The 20,732-nt window shown below is 43.5% G+C and overlaps 1 long non-coding RNA gene across 1 annotated transcript in view; it reads right to left on the bottom strand.

Moving 5' to 3' along the window:
* The window catches only part of LOC130577292 (uncharacterized), a 22,379-nt gene extending 1,853 nt beyond the window's left edge, over nt 1-20,526 (bottom strand). The window contains exons 1-2 of the long non-coding RNA XR_008965752.1: nt 19,836-20,526; nt 17,236-18,119 (exon numbers count right to left, since the gene is read on the bottom strand). This is a non-coding gene — a long non-coding RNA (uncharacterized LOC130577292). The remainder of the gene's footprint in view (nt 1-17,235; nt 18,120-19,835) is intronic.
* Nucleotides 20,527-20,732: the final 206 nt, after the last annotated feature.

Here is a 20,732-nt window from a genome sequence, read left to right as displayed (position 1 = left end):
AAGATAAGGGTGTTAGAACATCTCACTTCCCTGTGTGAAGATCATCTCCTCTCTTCAACAGAATGGAAATGAGGGCCTCCACCCAACTATCCCATTAAGCAACTGAAGACGTTTTGGCCCAAAACCTGCACATATCAGGATGGAAACTCCTCCCTTGCATGTTCACCACTCGAAATACGCAGCTGGACCGAGGTGATTACTGGGGAACASATCCTGCTTGCTTTGAAGATTGAAGACTTCTTTTGAGGTTGGTGGAACTTTAGGTCTCCCAAGGGCGAATGTTTAGGTTCTAATCCTCTCCCCTTGCCTACTGTAAGAAATTCAAAGTTTTACATTGCTGCTGTGGGTTACTGGGCTGACCTGGTGTAGCTGAACTCATTTTCCTCTGAAGCTCTAACAAATGGTCTCTGAAAAGCCGAGCCATTTTCAGTTTACTGGAATCAAGTAGAATTTTAACAAATCAGAGTGAAAAGGGCCAGATGTGTATCAACCCTGAAACAACCGTGCTCTAACACAAATCAGATTTATGCCATCCTGCAGGAACTTCCCAGTCGGGGCACTCCCTTGGGATGTCCCAGCAGAGCGTGGTTTGGGACATCCAAGCAGCTCTTCCATCTGCGAGTGACGCAGCGGGAGCCGCGTGCTGAGCATTGACAATCACCCGGCTGCTGTCACTCCCACAAAACCTCTGCCTTTTGCCAAGTCTAATCAYTCCACTGTGCACCTCACCTTCCTGAATGAGAGGTCCTCATTCAAGCATGTCGTTTATTCCAAAACACATGCTGCATTCATTAGAGCTGAATATTAACGAACACCTTGGATTCTCGGAGCGTTATTAGGATCAGGTCTCTTGGCTGCTGCTMGCACAGAATGCCTTATGGGAAGCTTGATGCCCAGCCAGGACTCAGATTACAAAGCATACACATCTTTCTTTCAATATATTGAAGAAGTCACTCAACTTTACAGATCATCCAAGTACTTCCTAAACATATGTGTTTTTCCAAAATGTTTGCGCTGGGCTTGCAAASRCTCTGGAAAACTCTGGCTTTCCTTTTTCAGAAGCTGGGAAACAGGGATTAATCCATTTAAACWTTTAAAAGGAATTGAATGTTTCATAATTATTTTTTTTCTCAGCCTTTTATCTTTTGATAAAATCTCATAAGAAAACATAAAGAATAACCTCTCCTGAGGACAGTTTAGAGCTCAGATTGTGTTGTGTCCTCCTGCTTATGGCAAGTTTTAGGTAATGACTGATTTTCTGCAGCCAACTCAGAACTAGTAGCATTTTCCAGGAATCTGAACCATGCGYTTGCATGATCTCCACCACATGAATACTTGAAAACTTATCAAATTGTTGTGCCTTGAAGTATAACTTTCCTATGGAGCACGATAAAAGTTTTTTTCCATATTTATAAAGGCTGTCAAGCAGCCTCAAGGGGTAAATACAGTCACAGAGGAAGTCTGAGCTTGTGTGACAGCAAAAGGTGGATCACCTGAACACCAGTTCTGCCTCCTGCCTCTGAAATTGGCTTCGTTTTACACATAATGTGCACAGCAASAAGACTCTCCTTGTATATCAATACATTTTTTAAAGCTTTATCTAATATAATATCCCATTTCCTCAAAGTATTAYGTATTTAGCATCACCTGTTGACTAAGATGGAAATAAATATTTGTGCTATTACTCYTAAGGTGCAATTATTATTCATTCCAAAGGGTCAAGGGCATAGATTTCTCACACAACCTGGGACCAGGGCTCTCCCCTGTTYCTCCTCCATCCTGTCGCACTCCCCTGATCCCAAGGACTATTTTGTAGCCTCTGCAAAGGTGCCCAAAAATGATGTCTGTGAAATATGATGGAGAGCACTCAAAAAACACACCCTGGTGCACCCCTAGAGCAAGGACACAGCACTTTTGAGGAGTTCAGATGTCTGCAGTCACATAAATCCTGCAGGGGAAAGTCTCTTATCCAATTTCCCGGTGTCACTTCAGAGTTTGCATTGATGCAAAGGGAGCCATTTCACAACTCATAAAAGCTGGCTAGGATCAGTCCAGCTCTGCTATTTAGCTGAAATATGCCTCGAGATATAAGTGAGTGGAGGAGATGCTTCTTTAAGGAAACCAAGCCATGGATTTTGGATAGGATTAGGCACAAATATCCTCTTGCTTTTATAAATATTGACAAAAGGAAACAGGAAGATAGGTCTGTCCATAAAGTGGAGGTCTATTAACCATAATGCTGCTCCATTCGAGTGATAGTTTTATCTTTGTATTAAAACAAAAAGGGTAAGGCCAGATATTACTTTTTTTTATACCGATAGTTCCAAACCTCATAAAATATTAGTATCTGTATCRGCTATAAAAATTAACAGCTCCAGATTCTTCAGTGTTGTGGTCCTCAATTTCATTTTATCACCAGCTTTCCTGTGTGTGTACGTGTGGGCGTGCACACACGTCCCTTCCCTTCTAAGCCCTTGCTGAAAAGGCTGATAATTGCTCAGTAAGGCTGCATGGTAGGGCTTGCAAGTGGCACTCCTGATTCCTTTACATCAGAGGTCACTATTGTACAGTGAGATCCTGATAGGAGATAGTGATAACGTGATGCAAAAAGGAGAAAAAAAAAAATTAAAAAAAAAAAAAACAAAACCTGCTGAGGAAAATTCTGGTGTTGTCAGCAGGGATTGTTCTCCAGTTAAATAACTTTCTAGGTACAAAACTCAAAAATTCTGACAGGCATCTCAGTTCAAAACTGCCCTTTAAAAAGGTTTGGGAGCCAATGTAAACACTAAACTCAGTACAATGTTTGTATTCACTTGCCCAATCTAACTTTTATTAACAATTAATCCATCAAATTTCAATGCCTATAAAATCCTCTGAGTCACAAGCCCCTCTGGAAAGCCTGTATCTCGAAAACAAAAATTGCAATTACTGKCGTTATTTTTTTGAGGCAGAATCAGATTTAAATGGGGTTTTACAAACTGGAGAATTATCTGCATTTCTACTGTCTAAAGGCATCAGATCCCCTTAAAGCTCACATACAGGGTAAACACATAGGAACTACAGGAGGCAGCCAGTACATATGGAACGGATAAAGGCCACATAGTTTATTGAACCTTGTGGCCTGCTGATGTAACAAAATAAGCTTTGCAATGAGCAGTCAGATCTTAGCATCAGGCCGCTCCTTTGCTCCAGTGTAATGGATGATAGCTCTCAGAGGGCCAGATTTGGATCCCCTGTATTTATCAGGAGTCTTACTTCAGGCTCTGGCCCTCAGTACGCCTGAATGGGGGATTTAGAAACGTTCATTCGTAATATTTTCTCTTCTCTGAGCAAAGTGTGGTGAGAGGCAGCTGGAAGGTTTCATGTTCCAGCAGCTGAGGGGGAAAGAGATCCTGAGACCAGGTAYATGAAATCTTTCCAGCTCTGATGAGTCCTCCTCTTCCAAAGAGATAAACGGTTCTTTGTCAGGGTAAAAGCAATTTGGACTGAGCTGTCTCATCAYTGCAATAACCCCTTGCTGAAATTTTAAACCAACCAGAGGAGCCAAAAAAGCAAACATTGAGTGCCATTGCCTTTACCTGCCAGCAGCAAGGCTTCCACCATTCCTGAGAGATACCAAATTTTCTGTCTCTTTTTAAAAATTTTATTATTTCCTTAAACTCAGCCTTCCCAGCATTCAAAGTTGTTACTCTGGGATCATTAGCAATGTCTGGTGTAAACATAAGGGAGGAAGTTCTCACACACCTTAAATCTGGTGCTGATGGAAATATCCCAAATGATGGAAATAACCCAGCACAGCAAGGGCTTGAGGAAAAGCCTGAAGGTATCTCAAGAAGCCATAGAGCTGTCCCTGTGTGTCTGGAGACAATTCAGCCCCTGCAGATGGAGACAATTCAGCCTCTGAGGGTGCAATCCCAGTCCTTGTGCCCCAAGGAAGCTGCTTTTGTTTTTGCACAGAGATGCTCCTGGTTAAARGCTGTGGCAGTGAGTTTGGGCTCATGAAACTTTGTGCTGGTAGCACATCTACTAAAACATGGGCTTTTTTGCTTGAAGAGACATTTTTTGACTGCAGACTATKGAATTGTGAGAAGACTGGGTCACCATTTACTCTTCTGCATTTCCAGCAGCTCTCTCTGCTTTTTCYCTGTTTAATCCAACACTTCTGTTGGGAATTAACTCCAAACCCCAGTTCTTAGGAAAACTTAGGCTGAGAGGTTAAATATAATTTCATTCCAGCATCTCAGAGGTGTGTCCCATATTGTCCCCCAAGGAGCCACCTACAGCATCCCAGACACWCCAAAAGTGCAGGTTAATCTCATTCCTGCTCTGTAAATCCTTTAACTAATGTGCATTCATTAAACACATCCACCTGCTCTACAGTGAAAATCAGCCACATTCCCAAGCTGTTCCTGCTCTCACAGTGCATTTCTGGCTCACCAAACCACAGTCACACATCCACACTGCCCACTGAAACAAAGTGACTAAGCCACAGGACAAATTAAATGTCAGTACACATGAACCCATTCATGATATAGCAGATACCTACAAAGAGCACCTTTCAGGGTGCTATTTCAGAAAAATGCAGGGAATGATAAGTACATCCCAAGATTCTGCACAAATAGAAAGCTCTGAAAGACTTTCAAATACTACAATGACGTGGATGGAGAACAGGAGGAGGGAAAGGCCAGCTGCTCACCGGCTGTGGCCTGAGGTGAGCTCTGCTGAATGAAAGGGAATCCCAGCCCTCGCAGATCAGGAAAAACATTGAGGCAAACGAGACCTCGGAGGGGAGCAGGTCAGTGTCGAGCCCAGATGAGAAAGAAGGGGGTCATGGTCACCAGTGGCACAAGCAGATAAAAAGATCCAACAGCAGCAGGGAGACCTGCCCCCGCTGAGCAAACAGGGGAAGGTCACACAGGTCACAGCTCTCCTGCAGCTGCCTCAGTGCCCCAGACCAGTGCAAAAACCACTGAAATCCTGTTGAAAAGGTTATTGCCTGGTGGTATTCTCCAAATTACCTCCAAAGCGTGCCTTCTGTCCTGATAAACTGARAAAATCATTTGATCTTTCGCCCACGAAGAGGAAAGAGATGCAAACATTCACAGCACAATAATGTGTTGATTCACAAGGAACTCGAGCTCGTTTTCCACCTCCTTAATATTTTCTGCAACGTGTGGGTAGCAGTCAAGGGCCAATTGTTCCTAAGGTCACTGTATCTGTTTTGGTTTAAGAGATGAGACTTTAACACTTCAGGATCAACTATTATATATATATTTTACCCAGTAACATATGACATATGGAAATGCCTCCCTAGGAACTGTTGAGGTACACAAACAGAACAATCATRAAGCTTTTATAAGAGCTTGTGGTCTAACCACGGGGAGCACTGGTTCAGTCCTGATTATCTTTTATCTTCCAGAGGTTAATAYCCTTCATTCCATTTTGCTCATTATGCCCTGGACCTCTTAGAGAAAAGTCTGAAAGCAAAGGTCCTTTGTGATTCTTGATCCTAGAAAGTAATTTTCCAAAGGCAGATCTCGGCATAGTTCTTCACATGAGAGAAGTGAAGATTTATCCTCAAGGAACAGTTCTGTAAGAGAATACCCAAAACTTGAAGTCATACAATTATATATTTTAGTTTAAAAATATCTAAATCTCCATACAATAGTTCTTACACTCTAAAACGAGGTTATATATTCGCCATAGAGCCCTGTGGTGACACACTCCCCATTAAGTCCTTGTTCTGTATCCTGTTCTCTATTTCCTTGGTTCCCTCAAATTTGCATTTCAGTGATGCACTCTGGGATTCTCTAGATGAGGCATTCTACTGAAATGTTAAAATAGTTCCATAGCCTTTATTGAATACATTTTTACCATTAAAGGACTGGAATAATACAAGTTTTCAGCCTAATGCATAAGAAAACAATTATTTAGATAAAGGAGATCTGCACAGCTTATTTATTTCTTGTTCTTCAACCTATTACATGACATCATTTTAATATAAAAGAACTTTGTAATTATGATGCTTTTACTGATAATTCTTTGTTGCACACCACTGGATCTTCCTTATCTGAGCCCAGAGATCTTTTTGCAGGTTTTATACTCACACCTTAATGAAGTCCTACAAAAACCCTTTCAACCTTCCCAACACTTTGCTTTGCYTTGGTGTGCTCAGGACAGCATTTTCTGTAGTTTCCACATTTCAAGCTTTAATCTTTGCCTAGAGGGCAGCAAAACTCCTGAGGAGTCCGATACCTAAATTTCCTTCCTTTCTTCAACACAGGACCCTTCTCCAGCATTTCTAACACAGCCAGAACACGGCCAATCTTGGCCAGTGTGGCTTGGCAAGAGCCTGGCGTGGCCAGCTCTGTCTGTCTCCTCTCTGACCCAACAAACCAAGCTGGGACCTGCCAGGAAAGAGCGTCCAGGAGCCATCCCTGAAGGGCTCAGTCAAACCTGCTGCCACAGACCCACCAGCTATGAGGTAGYGTCTGGGGCAGGACTAACTCAATTATTTAATGATGGGGGAGACRTTGCTGCTGAGACTGGGACTGGCAGCGCTCGTTCCTGGGCCGGAATGAGCGCTGTGAGGAAATGGTGGAGCAAGACGAGCGCGAAACCGTTCCATTGCAAAASTGATGCGTCAAAACGTGAGGTTTTCTGCCTGAGAGGCGGCTCCATGGATCAAAAATCACCCAGTGGAATGAGAACACAGGTAGGCAAGCAGTGCCTGGCTGCTCTTTGTGTTTTAGCCAAAAAGAACCCCAACATAAATTCAGAACCCCAACATAAATTCAGAACACCAACATAAACTCAAAACCAGGCAACATCCAGCAATCTGTCTCCAGATCTTTCAAAGCTCAGAGGAAAGACACATGCCCAGTGGGACTTACATCCCCATTACTCACCCCTCCCTCAAAGTATTTGAATTCCATAAGAACATGCACTTGAAGCAGCAGTGAAGTATTTCCTAGATTAGAGCAGATAAYGCCGAAGCTGAAAACTTCGGAGTCAATGGGAACAGGAATGTCCTCAGCAAAGAAAAACATCTGAATAACTGAGCAGCAAGGCTAATAAATCTGGGTTCTCCTGGCTTTGTGGGTCTTGACTAGCTCCTCTGATGCCTCTTGAAGGTTCCTGCTGTGGATTCAACCGTTGGGAAAAGTATTATTGGAATATTTCTCCTCTACTTTCCTGACTGTATTCATAAACCCATATAGGCACATTTTTACCCTCTTTTGTCTTCGGTTAAAATTGACCAAAAGGATTAAAAGTTATCCAGGGAAGATAAAAATGGACAGAAACAGATTAAGATAATAGTCTCTCTCCTCTAGAAAATGAGAAAATGTGCCAGAAAAAAAAAGTAATTACAATTCAAGTTAGCTATTTGGAGATATGAGGGCAGAACYCATGCCGGAGTGTCATCCCCTCAGTATTTGGAATGACTTAATCTTGCTGGGAGACAGTAACAAAAATAATAATAATAAAGACTCTCAGCCTGGGTCAGCTGCTATCAGATACTTGCAAATGTTTTTAAGTGCTTCCAAGGGATAACCCCTGCTCACAGCCAGAACAGATCAACTGCTTTCTATGTGGCACTGCCTCTGCCGTGTCTCTTGTGCCAGCTCTGGCTATGGTGAGCCACAAACCCATTTTACTTTTCTTTGTGGATGCCTGAACCCTTTCAGAAAGCACCAGAAACGGTCAGAAACCTCAACCAAAATTTACTGGAACATGAAATTTGCCTGAACTGGTTTGTCTGCRCTCCCTGCTGTAAATTCACAATATTCTGAATTCACAGCACACTCATACCCACACTCACAGGTTGCTCCAAATCAAACCTTCCCTTTTATCWCTGGAGAAAATGGAGAAGCAAAGCAAGATGGCTTGTATAAAGCACTTTATATGCAAGAGAGATTAGAACATTAGTGGCGTAATAAAGTAAATACGATCGCAATTGACCTGAGACTTGTGGGGTTTACCCCAATTTTTTGTTTATAGTTGAAGGTCGTAAGCTATACAAACCTCTATTGATCAGAGTCCTCTTTGTTTAAACAGAACCTACTGTATTTATTTGTGCTGTTCCTCTAAAGTCAAACAAAAGGGGACAGTTTTAAGTAAATCTCTGCATGACACTGCTGCCATGTGGTTCATTCACTCAGTATACAGATGTTTTCAATCTGTACAGTTTGTCTTTCATATCCATATGAGATGAAGCAGGCTTGATTTAGGCTGGGAATGATGCCAAAGAGAGAAGATACATCATTAACCCTTAATAAACGACTTATGAAGCATCCCTGGTTTATTCATTAAAAGGAYTCCATGAAGGATTGCCATAGCACCTTGTGAGTGGTAAGAACCCTTTATTTGTCCATAATATTATGTGACATGTATTTATATTGAATAAAAAAAAAGCTTGGTGTGGGAGATCCTCCCCTTGCATTCCCTCGCCCACTGATGTACAGGCTAAAAATAAGCATCTGCCTAAACTTTGCATTCAGATAATGAACATTGTCAAGAATCAGAAGGACAGAATTAATCTGGGGCTTGCACTGCCAGTGCTGCTYGGTGAAATCAGGACCCCATGTCCTGGGCACCCCACAAACCTTTGCAGAATTGTTTTTTTTTTTTTCTTTACCACCCTATACAGGCAGGTATTTAATATATAGTGCAGGGATTTATTTGGCATATTCTGCATATAAATGGTGCCTCCTTTTACCTCTTTTTACACCTGTGTGGAACTGAGAGAGCAGATTGAAAGGCTTTTTTAAGGTCGCAGGAGAAGGATGTAGCAGAGCCAGGAATCAAACCAAGCTGCCCCAAAATGCAGCCTGGGGAGTTCCACAAGCCCTCCTGTGTTGTTCCCACTCTGCCTTCCTCAACATCCCTTTCTCCTAACAATTACAGCTCTTGACAAATAGTGGATGTGTGTTTTGAACAGCACTGGGCTCGCACTGGATACAGGAATATTAGAAGCAGCTACTGGCTTGGAAGCAATTGGGACAAAAAAGCTTTTTCTTCAGASAGTTTAGAGGGTTTGCACTCTGGGTCTGTTCTCACTGTGTTATTCGGAAAACAATCAGTTGCATCACTACAAAGAAGAAACTGCTGATCTACTGCAGCTAACAGACAATCTCATTTTCAATCAGTTCTTCCCTTATTAAAACATGCAAAACCCAGTAGTGAGTTTAAACCCACTGTGCCAGTAGTAACATCGTTTGATTCTAGCAGGGAGCAGTGTGGCTTGGCAAATAATATTTTTTTTTTAATCAGATTTTTTTTTCCTTCTACTCCAGCTCAGTTTGAAGGCAAAAATTCACCACATTGCTKAGCTTAAAAGAATTCAGAATTGAAGTCCACTGCTTAGACTGAAAAGCGTGGGCTGAAAAGCCTGCTCCCTGCTATAGAGTCATGTCCCTGCAGATTTTATGGCCAGTCCTATGCAGTTAGCAGCAGAAAAACTCTATGAAGTTGGAAGATATTCCACCCCATTTCAGGTTCTGTTTGAAGAAGGGGCTATACATAGTCACATGTATGTTCAATTATTCATTTTCCAGGAGGTGTTTGAGTCAGGGAGAGCAGGCTCAGCACATACCATAAAACACTCCTGCTCCCTATTCTCAGGAACYGCACCACAGGTCAAACAAGCTGCACTCAGTCATGGGACATTAAGTCCCTGGATCTTGAACTCCAGCTGACTGCCTCACCCAAGCTTTTGGGCTAAGCAAGCATCTCCCAGCCTGGATGTTAAGTGAAGAAGTCAGTGGGTCAGGCTTCTCATAACCCCTCTGCCAAGAGAGCTCCCCTCAGGACAGCTTTGCACAGCCCAGACCCTCCCCAGGCACTGCTCAGCAAGAAATCACTCAAACAGAGTTTTTCTTCCACCTCCTTCCCTACCATAAAAGCCCAGTTCCCCGCAGTGCTAATCCCAGTGCAGGAGACACAGCCCTTTCCTCACTGACTGGGGGAATAGCTGGGGCTATTCCACACACTGGAGCCTGGCTCAGCTGCTTTAACCCCTCACCACAGCCACAGGGGAGCCCCCTTCATGGGCACAGGGAATTGGGGTGCCCACCTTGGGAAAGCACTGGGTAGAGCCCCTGTCCCATTGCAGCTGCTCAGCACAAGGTGTGAGTTTTGAATTTGAAGCTGGRTGGGAGCCTTGACCCCTTGCAAAGCCAAAAGCCCAGAGAGCATAGAATCATAGCTCTGTTTGGGTTGGAAGGGACCTAAATCTCATCTCATTCCACCCCTCCCATGGCAGGGACTGTCACTAGACCGAGTTGCTCAGGGCGCTGTCTAACCTGGCTTTGAACACTTCCAGGGATGGGGCATCTRCAAAGGGTCAGGATCAAAAGTTTCACGGGACAGTGATGTATGAGAACTGGAAATAACCCAAATCAACAGCAGACAGTTGAAAACAGGTCTGTGAGGAAGGGCTCTGACCATTGGGCWGTGATCTGAAACAGGACAGTCACCATCTCCATGGTGGTGTCTTGAAAGGTCCCAAAAGTCTTGGGCTCTGCTCTGTTCCTTGGAGGAGCAGTTTTGGGGGTCCCAGCATCTGTAAATCAAGTGCTTTCCATGTGAAAATATTTGATGAAATAGGGGGAATCACAAATGAAATCAAGTGAAATACGAATTGTTTTCTCCATTTCATAAAGCAAGGCAAAAGCATAATCAGCCCAGAGCCCAAGTCCTCTGAGCCCCAGTCCATTCACCAGCTCCCACCACYCCAGCTCTGCAGCCCACAGCCATGTGGAATAGACATTTCTGGAGATATCAGTCCCTTTTAATAATAAAAAAATAGGAAAAAATAGACTGTTTCATCCATGCTACTTTAATAGAAAGCTTCTTCAATGGGAGTATCTTAAAATCAAATACTCATTAAATATGGGGCAAGAACGAGGAAGAGAGGGAGCCACAGTAACTGGCTCCTTTTTAGGTTTTAAACCAAASCAGAGACAACAGTCAAACTTGGGACAATCCTGGGTAAACCACAAGAGATGGCAGCACTTCTCATCATCCTAAAACAACAACATTTTTCCAAGTTTTTTCAATCAAAAATGCTAGTAAGGCCACCCTGGAATTTGCTACCATTTTTTCCTTACCCAAAGCTATTTTTCAACAGAAGTATTGAGTTTACATATTAATACACCACTAAAAACAGGATGAAGTGATTGTAATGCTGGAGTTACTGAATTGTTTGGGATTTTCTAAGAAAAAATAAAATAATTCTGTTCTACCAGTTTTCTTTATTTTTTTCCTCTCTTTTCCTTTTTCCYATTAAATGACTGTTTCAAATTAATAGAAAGAGGATGCAGCATTTCTTGGGTTTTATTTTATGGGTTTTCCCAGCATATGGAATCTTTTTAAACATGAGAAGCTGTGGGTAATATGTTATTATATGCATATTTTAAGTTAACCATTCTTTATATCTTTCTCAAAAGAAAAGATTTATCATGTTTATGTCTGAGGAATATGTTTATTTGGAAGATTTATTCCAACTCTACTTATTTCCTTTACAGGGATGTCAACTGGAAAACTATACTAGCATTTTTTATAATTAAAATTAGGGTGGAGTAGAACGCAATCATTGCTTGTTTCTTTTCTAGATCATGGAAGCTTTCTGTAAATCAGACTTGACAGGTTTAGAATGTTATTTTCTGAGCTTTGTTCCTTTGCCAATAAGGCCATTTTTAGGGTGGTGACAGAAATCCTGACCTGCAATGCCAGTGAACCCAATGGCACGTCTGAGAGATCACGGGAACCCACATTTCCAGAAGTGGCACTAAACTGAAATGCAGCTCTTTGGGGAGGATGTGAAGGAGGAAAGGAAGGAGGGGAGGATGTCTAAACCCCAAATAGGCAGAAGGTGAATGGTCACRGGGAGCTCCAGGTCTCTGTGTCAAAATCAAGCAGTCAAAATCAAACCCACAGTACAAATTTATTAATAAAGTGTGTATGTGACCCCATTCACCTCTCTTTAACACAGAAGTCATAACAGGAGGAATTCCTGGGCTGCCCTGGGCAGTTACAAACTTTCCTGAATGCTTCCCTACTGACATTTTACCCACATCCATCGCCAGCCATAGGTAGTACCCAGAAACCTGTRGAAACATTTTCTGAATCCCACACTTGAGCTGATACTGGGTGCAGCTGAAATCTAAGTGCACGGTTTACTTTCCTCCTTCCCTACAACCACAGTACCAGGATAGGAAATGACATAGCTCTCAAAATGGGTGTCTCCAAACACAACTAAAAAATTACATTAAACTGACAGAAACTAAAGAGAAACGTAGTTTTACATAAGAATTGCCTACTGTAAAGAAAATTTCATTTTTTTGGCTCAGGAAAGACATTTTAATTACATGGGGAAAATGATATGAAGTTGTTACTAAGAGCTAAGTGAGGAGGCAGGTTCTTGGATCAGAATTGGCGTGACTTTAGGATTTTGTCAGGGTACGTGTTCAGCGTTCCTGTGTGTCAGAACTGGCAAGTCATGCTGAATGTAACATTTATCTCCTCCCTGCAATTCCGTGTGGATCTGAGATTTCACTGGAGGGTGACACCAAGCTAATGAGGCAGCCTCTGATACCTGCTCAAACTTCTCCTTCCCAAACTGCTCAGCCCTCTGGGAAAATCGTAGAATCATAAAATATTCTGAGCTGGAATGGACCCGCAAAGATCATTGAGTCCAAGTCCTGGCCCTGCACAGGACAGCCCCAAGAATCACACCATTGTGCCTGAGAACATTGTCTAAACGCTTCCAAGACGTAATTCAATTCTGAATTGCTGTAGGGAACAGAGTGATGACGTTCCCCAATGAGAAAAGTGATACTGGGGGAAAAAGGGGGGAAGTTATRTGAACTCTGAGGTCAGGGCTGGTGGCAGGACCAGGACAGCTGATGCCAGCAACCACCTCAGAAAAATCCCAGAGCCACCTTGGGACACAGAAGTACAAATTCATCTCCTTTTCAGATGCATGAAACAGTTTTGTTGAGGGTGAAGTCATAAGTTTGTGGAGCTGTTCCTTTCCCCCTCTGTCCTGAGTTGTGTCTACAGCACCGAGAAAGTGGAAAGGGAAGGGGTAGGGGGGTGACAGGCAGAGAAGGAGCCTCCAGCAAGGAGGTGTCAAAATTCAGCAGCTTCTGAGCATCCAGCTGGCCTTGGGAGCTGTGACAAGACCACAGACTCCGAGATAAGCCCGGACTGGCTTCTCCTCGCTCTGGAACCCTCAGCCAAATGATAAACACGAGTGGGTCATTGCTGCCCAGTCCTGCATGGACTCTCACAGCACCTTCATTCCACAGTGCCACTCCCAGCACACCCTCCCCTCCCAGACACCCTCAGGAGCTGGGCTCCTTGCATGACAGCTTCCACATTTCGTGTTTCAAAGGCAAACAGGGATGAGCAGTGGGGCAGTGGGCACCAGCAATCCCAACTGAAACCCCAGATTCCGGCAGCACAGACAAACCCATCTCCTGTTTGACATGCCCAGCTGAGCCAGCCAAGGACAGCGAGGTGAACAGCCCTCCTGTGACTTCTTCCTGAGTGGAGTGTGTGAGGAAGTGGAAAACACCACAGAAGAGTCAGACCAGCCTTATCAGACAGGGCAGGACTGCCATGAATCAAGAGCCTGCAAGGAAGATCAGAGACAARAGTTTCTCTTTGTGCCTCACTTCGTATCCTCTTGAAGAGTCTTTGTTGCTCAACAGTTTGTACATCCATTTATTTAATTTTTTCCCACAGCTGTCAAACCACATTGATTTTCAGTCACTTTAACCTGGGCAGGATCAGCAAACCTGGTCCCCCAGGTGAAAAGCCAGGCCTGCAAGGAAACGACTCAAGTCGGCTGAATTATCTGATTCTTCTCAGACACAAAGAATTTGTTTGCTTTGCTTATGGGAGCCGAGGGAGGGGTGGCACAGAAGGCTAAATCCTCAACATCCCCCTGGTCYACTCCACGCTCCGCTGTCGATACAGGCAGAAGCAGTTCTTTTCAGAAAAGTACCTCTATGGAGCAAACTCGTGTCTGAATTACGTCTCAGCCCTAGGGAAGATGGTTTTCYTCAGTTCCCCTTCAAGGTCAGTTGTGGGGTAACATGTGTTATTCGTCTCTCAGTCTTGCTAACAGAAAATCTGACTGAGCGACATGTGGAAGCTGGGAAATGAAAATAAACAAAATGAATAAACACATTTAAAGGGCTTGGGGGGAGATTGAATCCTGACCTGCGTGTAACATCCTTACCAACGGGACAATGCTGAACGAAATTTGGGATTTGCATCTTGATGGGTATGGTAAATTTGAACTCTACATGACTCCAGTGCATCTGCTAAGCAAATAGAGACACTTTTGTTGCAGATGTATGGTTCAGAGTTAGTGGAAGCTTTGGGAACCAACAACCTCATTTCATTCGTGTATAGCCTTTTTTGGGGGGTCTTTTGCTCAGACTTTCCTTTTAATAATTAATATGGAGCAAGGTCTTGAGGAGGAATTAGTATGTTTAAATGGTGTTTCAGRCTTTCTTTAGATGATGAACTTGTGCAGGCTCTGTGCTCCCAGCTCTGCCTCTCCTCACTCTCCAGCCACACTTTGGTCCTTGCCCAGAGATGGTCAAGCACACAATGGAGCCCACCCTGAGCCCCGAGGAGGGGAGATGCAGCCTTGAGATCCCAGCTGGAGCTTCCTCCTCAATGATTCCTGTCCAGGACAGCGTGGGCACGAGCTCCAGAGCAGCCTCGGTTATTCCTGCTGYGGATCTGCCCTTCGTCAGCACAGCCTGGGGACACTCAGCCAAACCCAGATGGTTGTCTCAGGTACCCAGCACCTTCAAATGGCTCACGTCATCCGTGCTGTGTGCCAGCATCTGGGTTCTTTCAGCTGAAAGGGCTGAACATTCCACCCATTCAGGGCTGTTCTGCCCCACATGCAGCAGCTGAACCAGAGCCCACAGCAGCACTGCAGCCCCRCTCATCTGTACAGTCGTGTTTGCCATTCCAGCCTTGGTAAAGAGTTCCCTCACGGGCTCACCAGTGCTTCAGCACACCCACTTCTTTCCTAAGATCTGGCTAAAGATCAGAGCAGTTTGGTTATAATAGCATTTGGCAGCAAAAGTCTACCAAGAAACCTGGCCTGAGCAGCTGAAAGAGGAGCAGCGAAGCGAAGTACAAGAGATGATTAAAAGAGACTCCAGAAGGAAATTTCTGGGCATCCCTTGCAACCACCACATCCTTGGATTTCTATTTTTGCCTCATTCCTCTGTGCAACACTTTTGTTTTTATTCTTCCTTTCCCTTTTTTTCTTGTCATTAGCCGGGGAGAGAGATGAACTGTGAATTCAGGTTACGAGCATCTGCCCSAGCCTGTGCGTGTGTGCAGGCACGTGGGCACGGCAGCACTGCCAAGGAGAAGAGTGGAGCCAGGCTGGTGAACAGAAGTAAAAGTGAGGCTACTGTGGTACAGGGGAGTGGGTGAAAAAGTAGAAAAGTTATCACACCAGTTTCTCTTAGCCAGCTGGCACAGCTGCTTTGCTTGTGAAAGCTTAGATGTTTTCAGTGCAGTGTATTTCTGAGGTATTGCAACTAAATTAAATCATAGAACATTGTACAAAAAGGTATTTTAGCAATTGTACAGAAAGGTATTTTAACAATTTCAATTCCACTGATGCTGGAACTGAAGAGCTTTCGAGCTGGAAGCAAAACCTAAAGCCTTTGCTTTGATAATTCGTGTAACAGCATGAGACAGGCCTGGGCTTCCCCRGAGGTGGAGGATACTGATGTCAAATCTAGGATGAGGAACGCTTCTTCAGGAAGTCCTRAAGGACTGATCACTGTTCCAGGCTTCCTGATGGACAAGATTTTGTTTCTGAAGATCCCGTGGCTACGGATGTGCTCCCTGAAAAGCAGGTTTTGCAGCGCAYCTTGCATCACAGGGCCAGGTCCTGGCCCTACATCAAAGCCCCATGAGTCGCAGCAGACATCAAGATGTGCTGCCTGCTCTGATCTGTGCCCACGCCAGGCAGGGTAAAACCACACCTCACACCACCCTGGTGATGCCAGCGGCATCCCAGGAAACAGCCCTGGTTCCTGCTAACAGAAAGCTCAGCCATCAGCCCAAGCTGGAAGGCAAATCAGGCGGGTTTTCCACCAAATTGTTTCTGTGCTTTGTAGGACTGGCCTGCTGCAGCATATTCACGTGGAATTCATTAGCACATCCCTTCTGCTAATCCTCACTGGGTTTAACACAACAGTATACATTGATTTTTCCTGGCCTCCGAGGAGAGCTGTGTCAAGTCAGAAGCATGTGCTTTGGGACAGGCTGAACCCAGGAACCTCRGCCCTTGAGAGATTAGAGAAATCAGGGCTTTGAAGGCTCACTTGGAGGTTCAGGTGGAGTGAACCAGTGTTATGACTCAAAGGAAAAATTCTGCCTCTTGAGACCCTTCACCTTTGCCATATCCTACTTCAAATACCAGGATCCACCACTGTTATCCCAAAGAGACTGTTAGGCAGATTCAATAGTCAGAACCAAACCACAAAAAATACAGAGCAGGATTCGGATTTAAAGGCACCCCCTCACACACATTGACAAAAAATGGTTTTAAAGTTCACCAAACAGGGCATCCACCCCCACCAGCATCCCATGAATCCCCAAGAACTGGGAGGTGGCTCTGCAAGTTTACTGCTGACAGTCTCAGCAGTTGAAGGAGAAAAAGATTCCCCTTCTTCTGCCAGCTGGGAAAATGAGCCCCATCCAAACGGCTTGGCTCCACAGCAGCCACCTAATGATTGCCAGGCTTAGCTGAACATCTTTATCCCTCTAAACACCATATGATTTGGGATAGATTCAGTGGTTTATCTGGACTACCACCACAAATAAACACAAAACACTCCACAAAGATAAAGGTGGGGGCCATCTGCTGCACCCTCAAAGGAGCCCAGACCATCAGAGTGATCACAAACACACGGGCATCTCTTCATTAGAGCTCTGGCATTGCCACACCAGGCTCGTGATTCAACCACACCAGCGCTGCCAAAACACTCCATGAGATCCCATCAGGACCCTCCCCTCATGCTCCTACCCTCACCCTGGATCCACAGTGCTGCTCAGACCCTATTTTCATGGAAAACTGAGAGGTGGCAACGGGGCAGGAGAGGGAAAGAGGTGGTGCTCGTACCTGGTAGAAGTTTGGGGAATAGAAGGAAGGACGTGAGCAATAGGAAGCAGACTTACCTCACCTTTCAGAGCCTGATGAGACTTGCATAGAGATCTGTGTGATTTATTTCGCCATCCCTTTTTAGATGCTGAGCACCCAGTGGCAGCCAAGAGCRGATGTAAAAGCGCAGATCATGAGTGTGGATACGTGGAACTCTTAYGCTCTCTGGAAAACTTTATTAAAATGACAACCTAGAACTCTGTTCTGCCCCGGTAATTCCCACCATCTGGAAATTCCATTCCATGCTTAGAGATAAATCTCCAAAGCCCATGTGCCCAGTACTGCCAGGTGCTGTCATTGACAGTGGTGGGGAATCTGTCCACTTTTTATTGTCTGTAATATATAATTTATTATCCAAAACATCGCTTCGGCCATAAAATTTTCACTACAGCCTATTYTGTAATAAATCATTTGTATAGTAAGTCGCACTTCCCAAATTGCAAATTTACCCTATATGCTTCTCTTTTTTTTGTGAATGTATTCATTATTCAGAATTATCAGGTGTATAATGTGAGATCTAATTCTTTGTTCCTATCTTATAGGATAGTTGAAGTAAAAATAATTTTGTTGTCAAATTATGGCACAGGTTATATTTCTGGCCCATAACTGTATTTTCAAACTCAAGTTCTTGAAGCTGGGCATCTAAGGCTGTATTTAAGCATAAAATGAAAATTTGTTTGGGCAAAGTGCTATCCATCTACTTTTCTGTCATTTTTCAGGAAAGACAAAGCATTTAGGAGGAAGGATTTCTAAGAATAATATTTTAAAATTTCCATGCGTTTCAGCAGCTCTTCAAATAACAGATGATTATTGTTATTACTACTACCACGAGGTCTCGGTAATCTCATAATATCCATGTCAAGCTATTTCTCGTTGCCAGAATTTGCATCTTCGATCTGGGCTAAAAAAAAAAAAAAAATCATTAAGGTAATAACCACGTGCTCAGCCTGCACATTCTGGTGCCTCTGGCCCTTGCTGTACKTGTGCTGGTAGATAACCCAGCTCCCAAAAGCTGACTCCCCTTTATCTTTATGTGACGCTGGCCTGCAAAGTTCAAGGTAAGGCCATTGTGTCTTGAGTCTATTTTTATTGTACAAAACACTGGATGGAACTTAATTATTTTTTCCATCTGCCAACCATTTTGACTAATTGAACCCTTTGGAGCCAGGAGTCAAGGTTTCCCAATGTAAGCCAGACCCTGGAACTCGGCATTAGCAGAAATGTTGAAAACTCATGAAGGAATTTTTGGTTCTGAGGTTTGGTTCTGTTTTCCAGAGTCTGACCAGGATTCAGAAGAAACCCAAACCCTCTCTTGCATAYACATTTTTTTTTAGGTTCTCTTAGTGTCTCAGATTTTCCAGGCACTAAAGGTTCCCATTACCAAAACAGAAAAAAAAAAGTAAAAGCTTGAAGGGTATAAGTTAAAGCCACAGTCATATGGAAAGTCCCAGCAAAGGCTCAGACTTCCATTATTTTGGCAAAAGCAGAGCATGCTTGGGCAGCATTAAAAATGAAGCATAACTTAATACTGGAGGGTTTCCTGATAAGTGCTCTGTACTGAAAACCAGATTGTTGACACTTCTGCAGTGTATTTTAATGTGACTTTCAGTGGCATTTTTCCCCTTACAAGGGTAACTTCTGTAGCCCATAAATTCAATTCCATATTCTATTTGTTTGATGACCCATAAATAAATTTCCAACTGCAATAAAATTTCACCCCTGATTTTAGCTCAAATTATGAAATTTTTTGGGATTAACGACTCTTCCAGCAGTGGGAGATCCCCATGACTGACAGCAAGAGGCCCCATTTTCCAGCAGTGACTTGCAATATAACCCTGGTGAGATCAGGTATTTAAAGTCTAAATGGGAGGCTTCTCCCTCTTGGTTTCAGCTCTGTTTTTGCCTTGATTTAGCACTTTYCACAACATGATGTAATTAAGGTGGCATTTCCATGCTGATAACTCCAGCTTCGTTCATCTCAGGCTCTTTCTGCTGCTGCTGTTTGTCTCCCCAGCAGTTCCTCAGCTTGCCACCAGCATTAATGATGTGCCACTGGAGGTGCTTCACCCTTTTCCTGTCTTCACAGCCTTTAGGAAGCAGAAGTTTCAATGCTTCATGGTCTTTAGGAAGCAGAAGTTTCAATGGCTTCCACCACCAAGGTTGTTCCCTCTGACAGAAAAGTCATTTTACAGCGTGGCTGTGATACGTTGGAGACTCTTTGCAGAAATCAGGGATCTGTCTGAAATTCTACACTGGAGGGAAATGAAAATTTTTAATAGATCTGGGTCTTAGTTCCGCTAATTTCAGTGGTTCGTTTCGCTGTTCTGGCAGTCAGGRTCCATTAGTGGAACAGAAGGAGAARCATGTATAATGCATGTAGAGCAACCACATTCTAATCTCAAATTTCTTTTTTTCTTTTAAGTTCTTATTTTTTTTTAAATAAATATATAATGAGTTACTGACAGTACTTAACAATATCTTATACTAGACACTGTAATACCCCAAATAAATACTTAATTTCTGCTTTCCTGCAACTTCACTAGGATTACATCATGTCAGATTACTCTAAGTCTGCTTTAACCCAGTTTGAAAACACTAGTTATTCAAAGATACTTACAATTCYTAATTTCATTCCTTGAAATACCTTTTCTTTTGGTTCCTTTATACAGTTTTTCAAGCCTGTGAAGGCCKCAGAGTTGTTAAGTCAGAGCAAGCCTGCAAGTGAGGAAGCTGGCAAAGCAGAAATGCTGTTTCAGCTCACAACAGAGCTCCCTCCCTTCCTCTCCCACTCGTTCTGCTGGGCAGGGAGATCACARAATCACAGAATGGTTTGGGTTARAAGGGACCTTCAGGATTATCCAGTTCCATGCCCCCATGCCACCCACCAKCTCAGGCTGCTCAGGGATCCATCCAACCCGTACCTAATTCAACCTTCAGACACTCTGACAAGGCAGCAAACATTCCAGAGGTTTTTGTGATGTAAAAAAGCATCTAAGGAGAACGTGAATTCCATCCCACAGGGGCCTCACCATGAGGTGTGGTTTTGATCTATTGGCCTGCTTGTAGATCAGGACCACTGAGTTAGGAGGGAGGTGTGCACTGCCTTCCTCCACCCAGAGAAGTCATTAACATATGCTCCCTACCATGAATTAAATTAGTCTAGATTCTCCTGACGATGCAAATAAACTCATGAAGCACAGCTCTACAGGGCTGCAAACGAACCCATTTGAAAAGACTTTTGCAGCTTTTGTTTATCATTCCATATGATAAACAGCTACCTCCCCAAATTATCAGGAAAAGAAATTTTAAACATTCAGCAAATAACAAAAAATGTGTTTTAATGATAAATAAAAAGTCACAAAGCTCAGCATGTTTTGCTGAGAGCCATTAATGAGGGAAGATTGTGAGGCCTGTAAATTTACCTTCCCTTTTGTTAACACTTTTTTCCATCTGCAATCCATACACTTGAACAAAATATAGGTTCCTTAYATAAAATTTAGAGAGAAACACCTAG

The sequence above is a fragment of the Malurus melanocephalus genome, unplaced genomic scaffold, assembly GCF_030028575.1.
Source record: "Malurus melanocephalus ecotype Western Australia unplaced genomic scaffold, MMel_1.1 scaffold_173, whole genome shotgun sequence".
In the NCBI taxonomy this organism is placed as follows: domain Eukaryota; kingdom Metazoa; phylum Chordata; class Aves; order Passeriformes; family Maluridae; genus Malurus; species Malurus melanocephalus.
The sequence above is the reverse complement of the archived record's forward strand: the minus strand, read 5'-3'. Positions and strand labels throughout refer to the sequence as shown.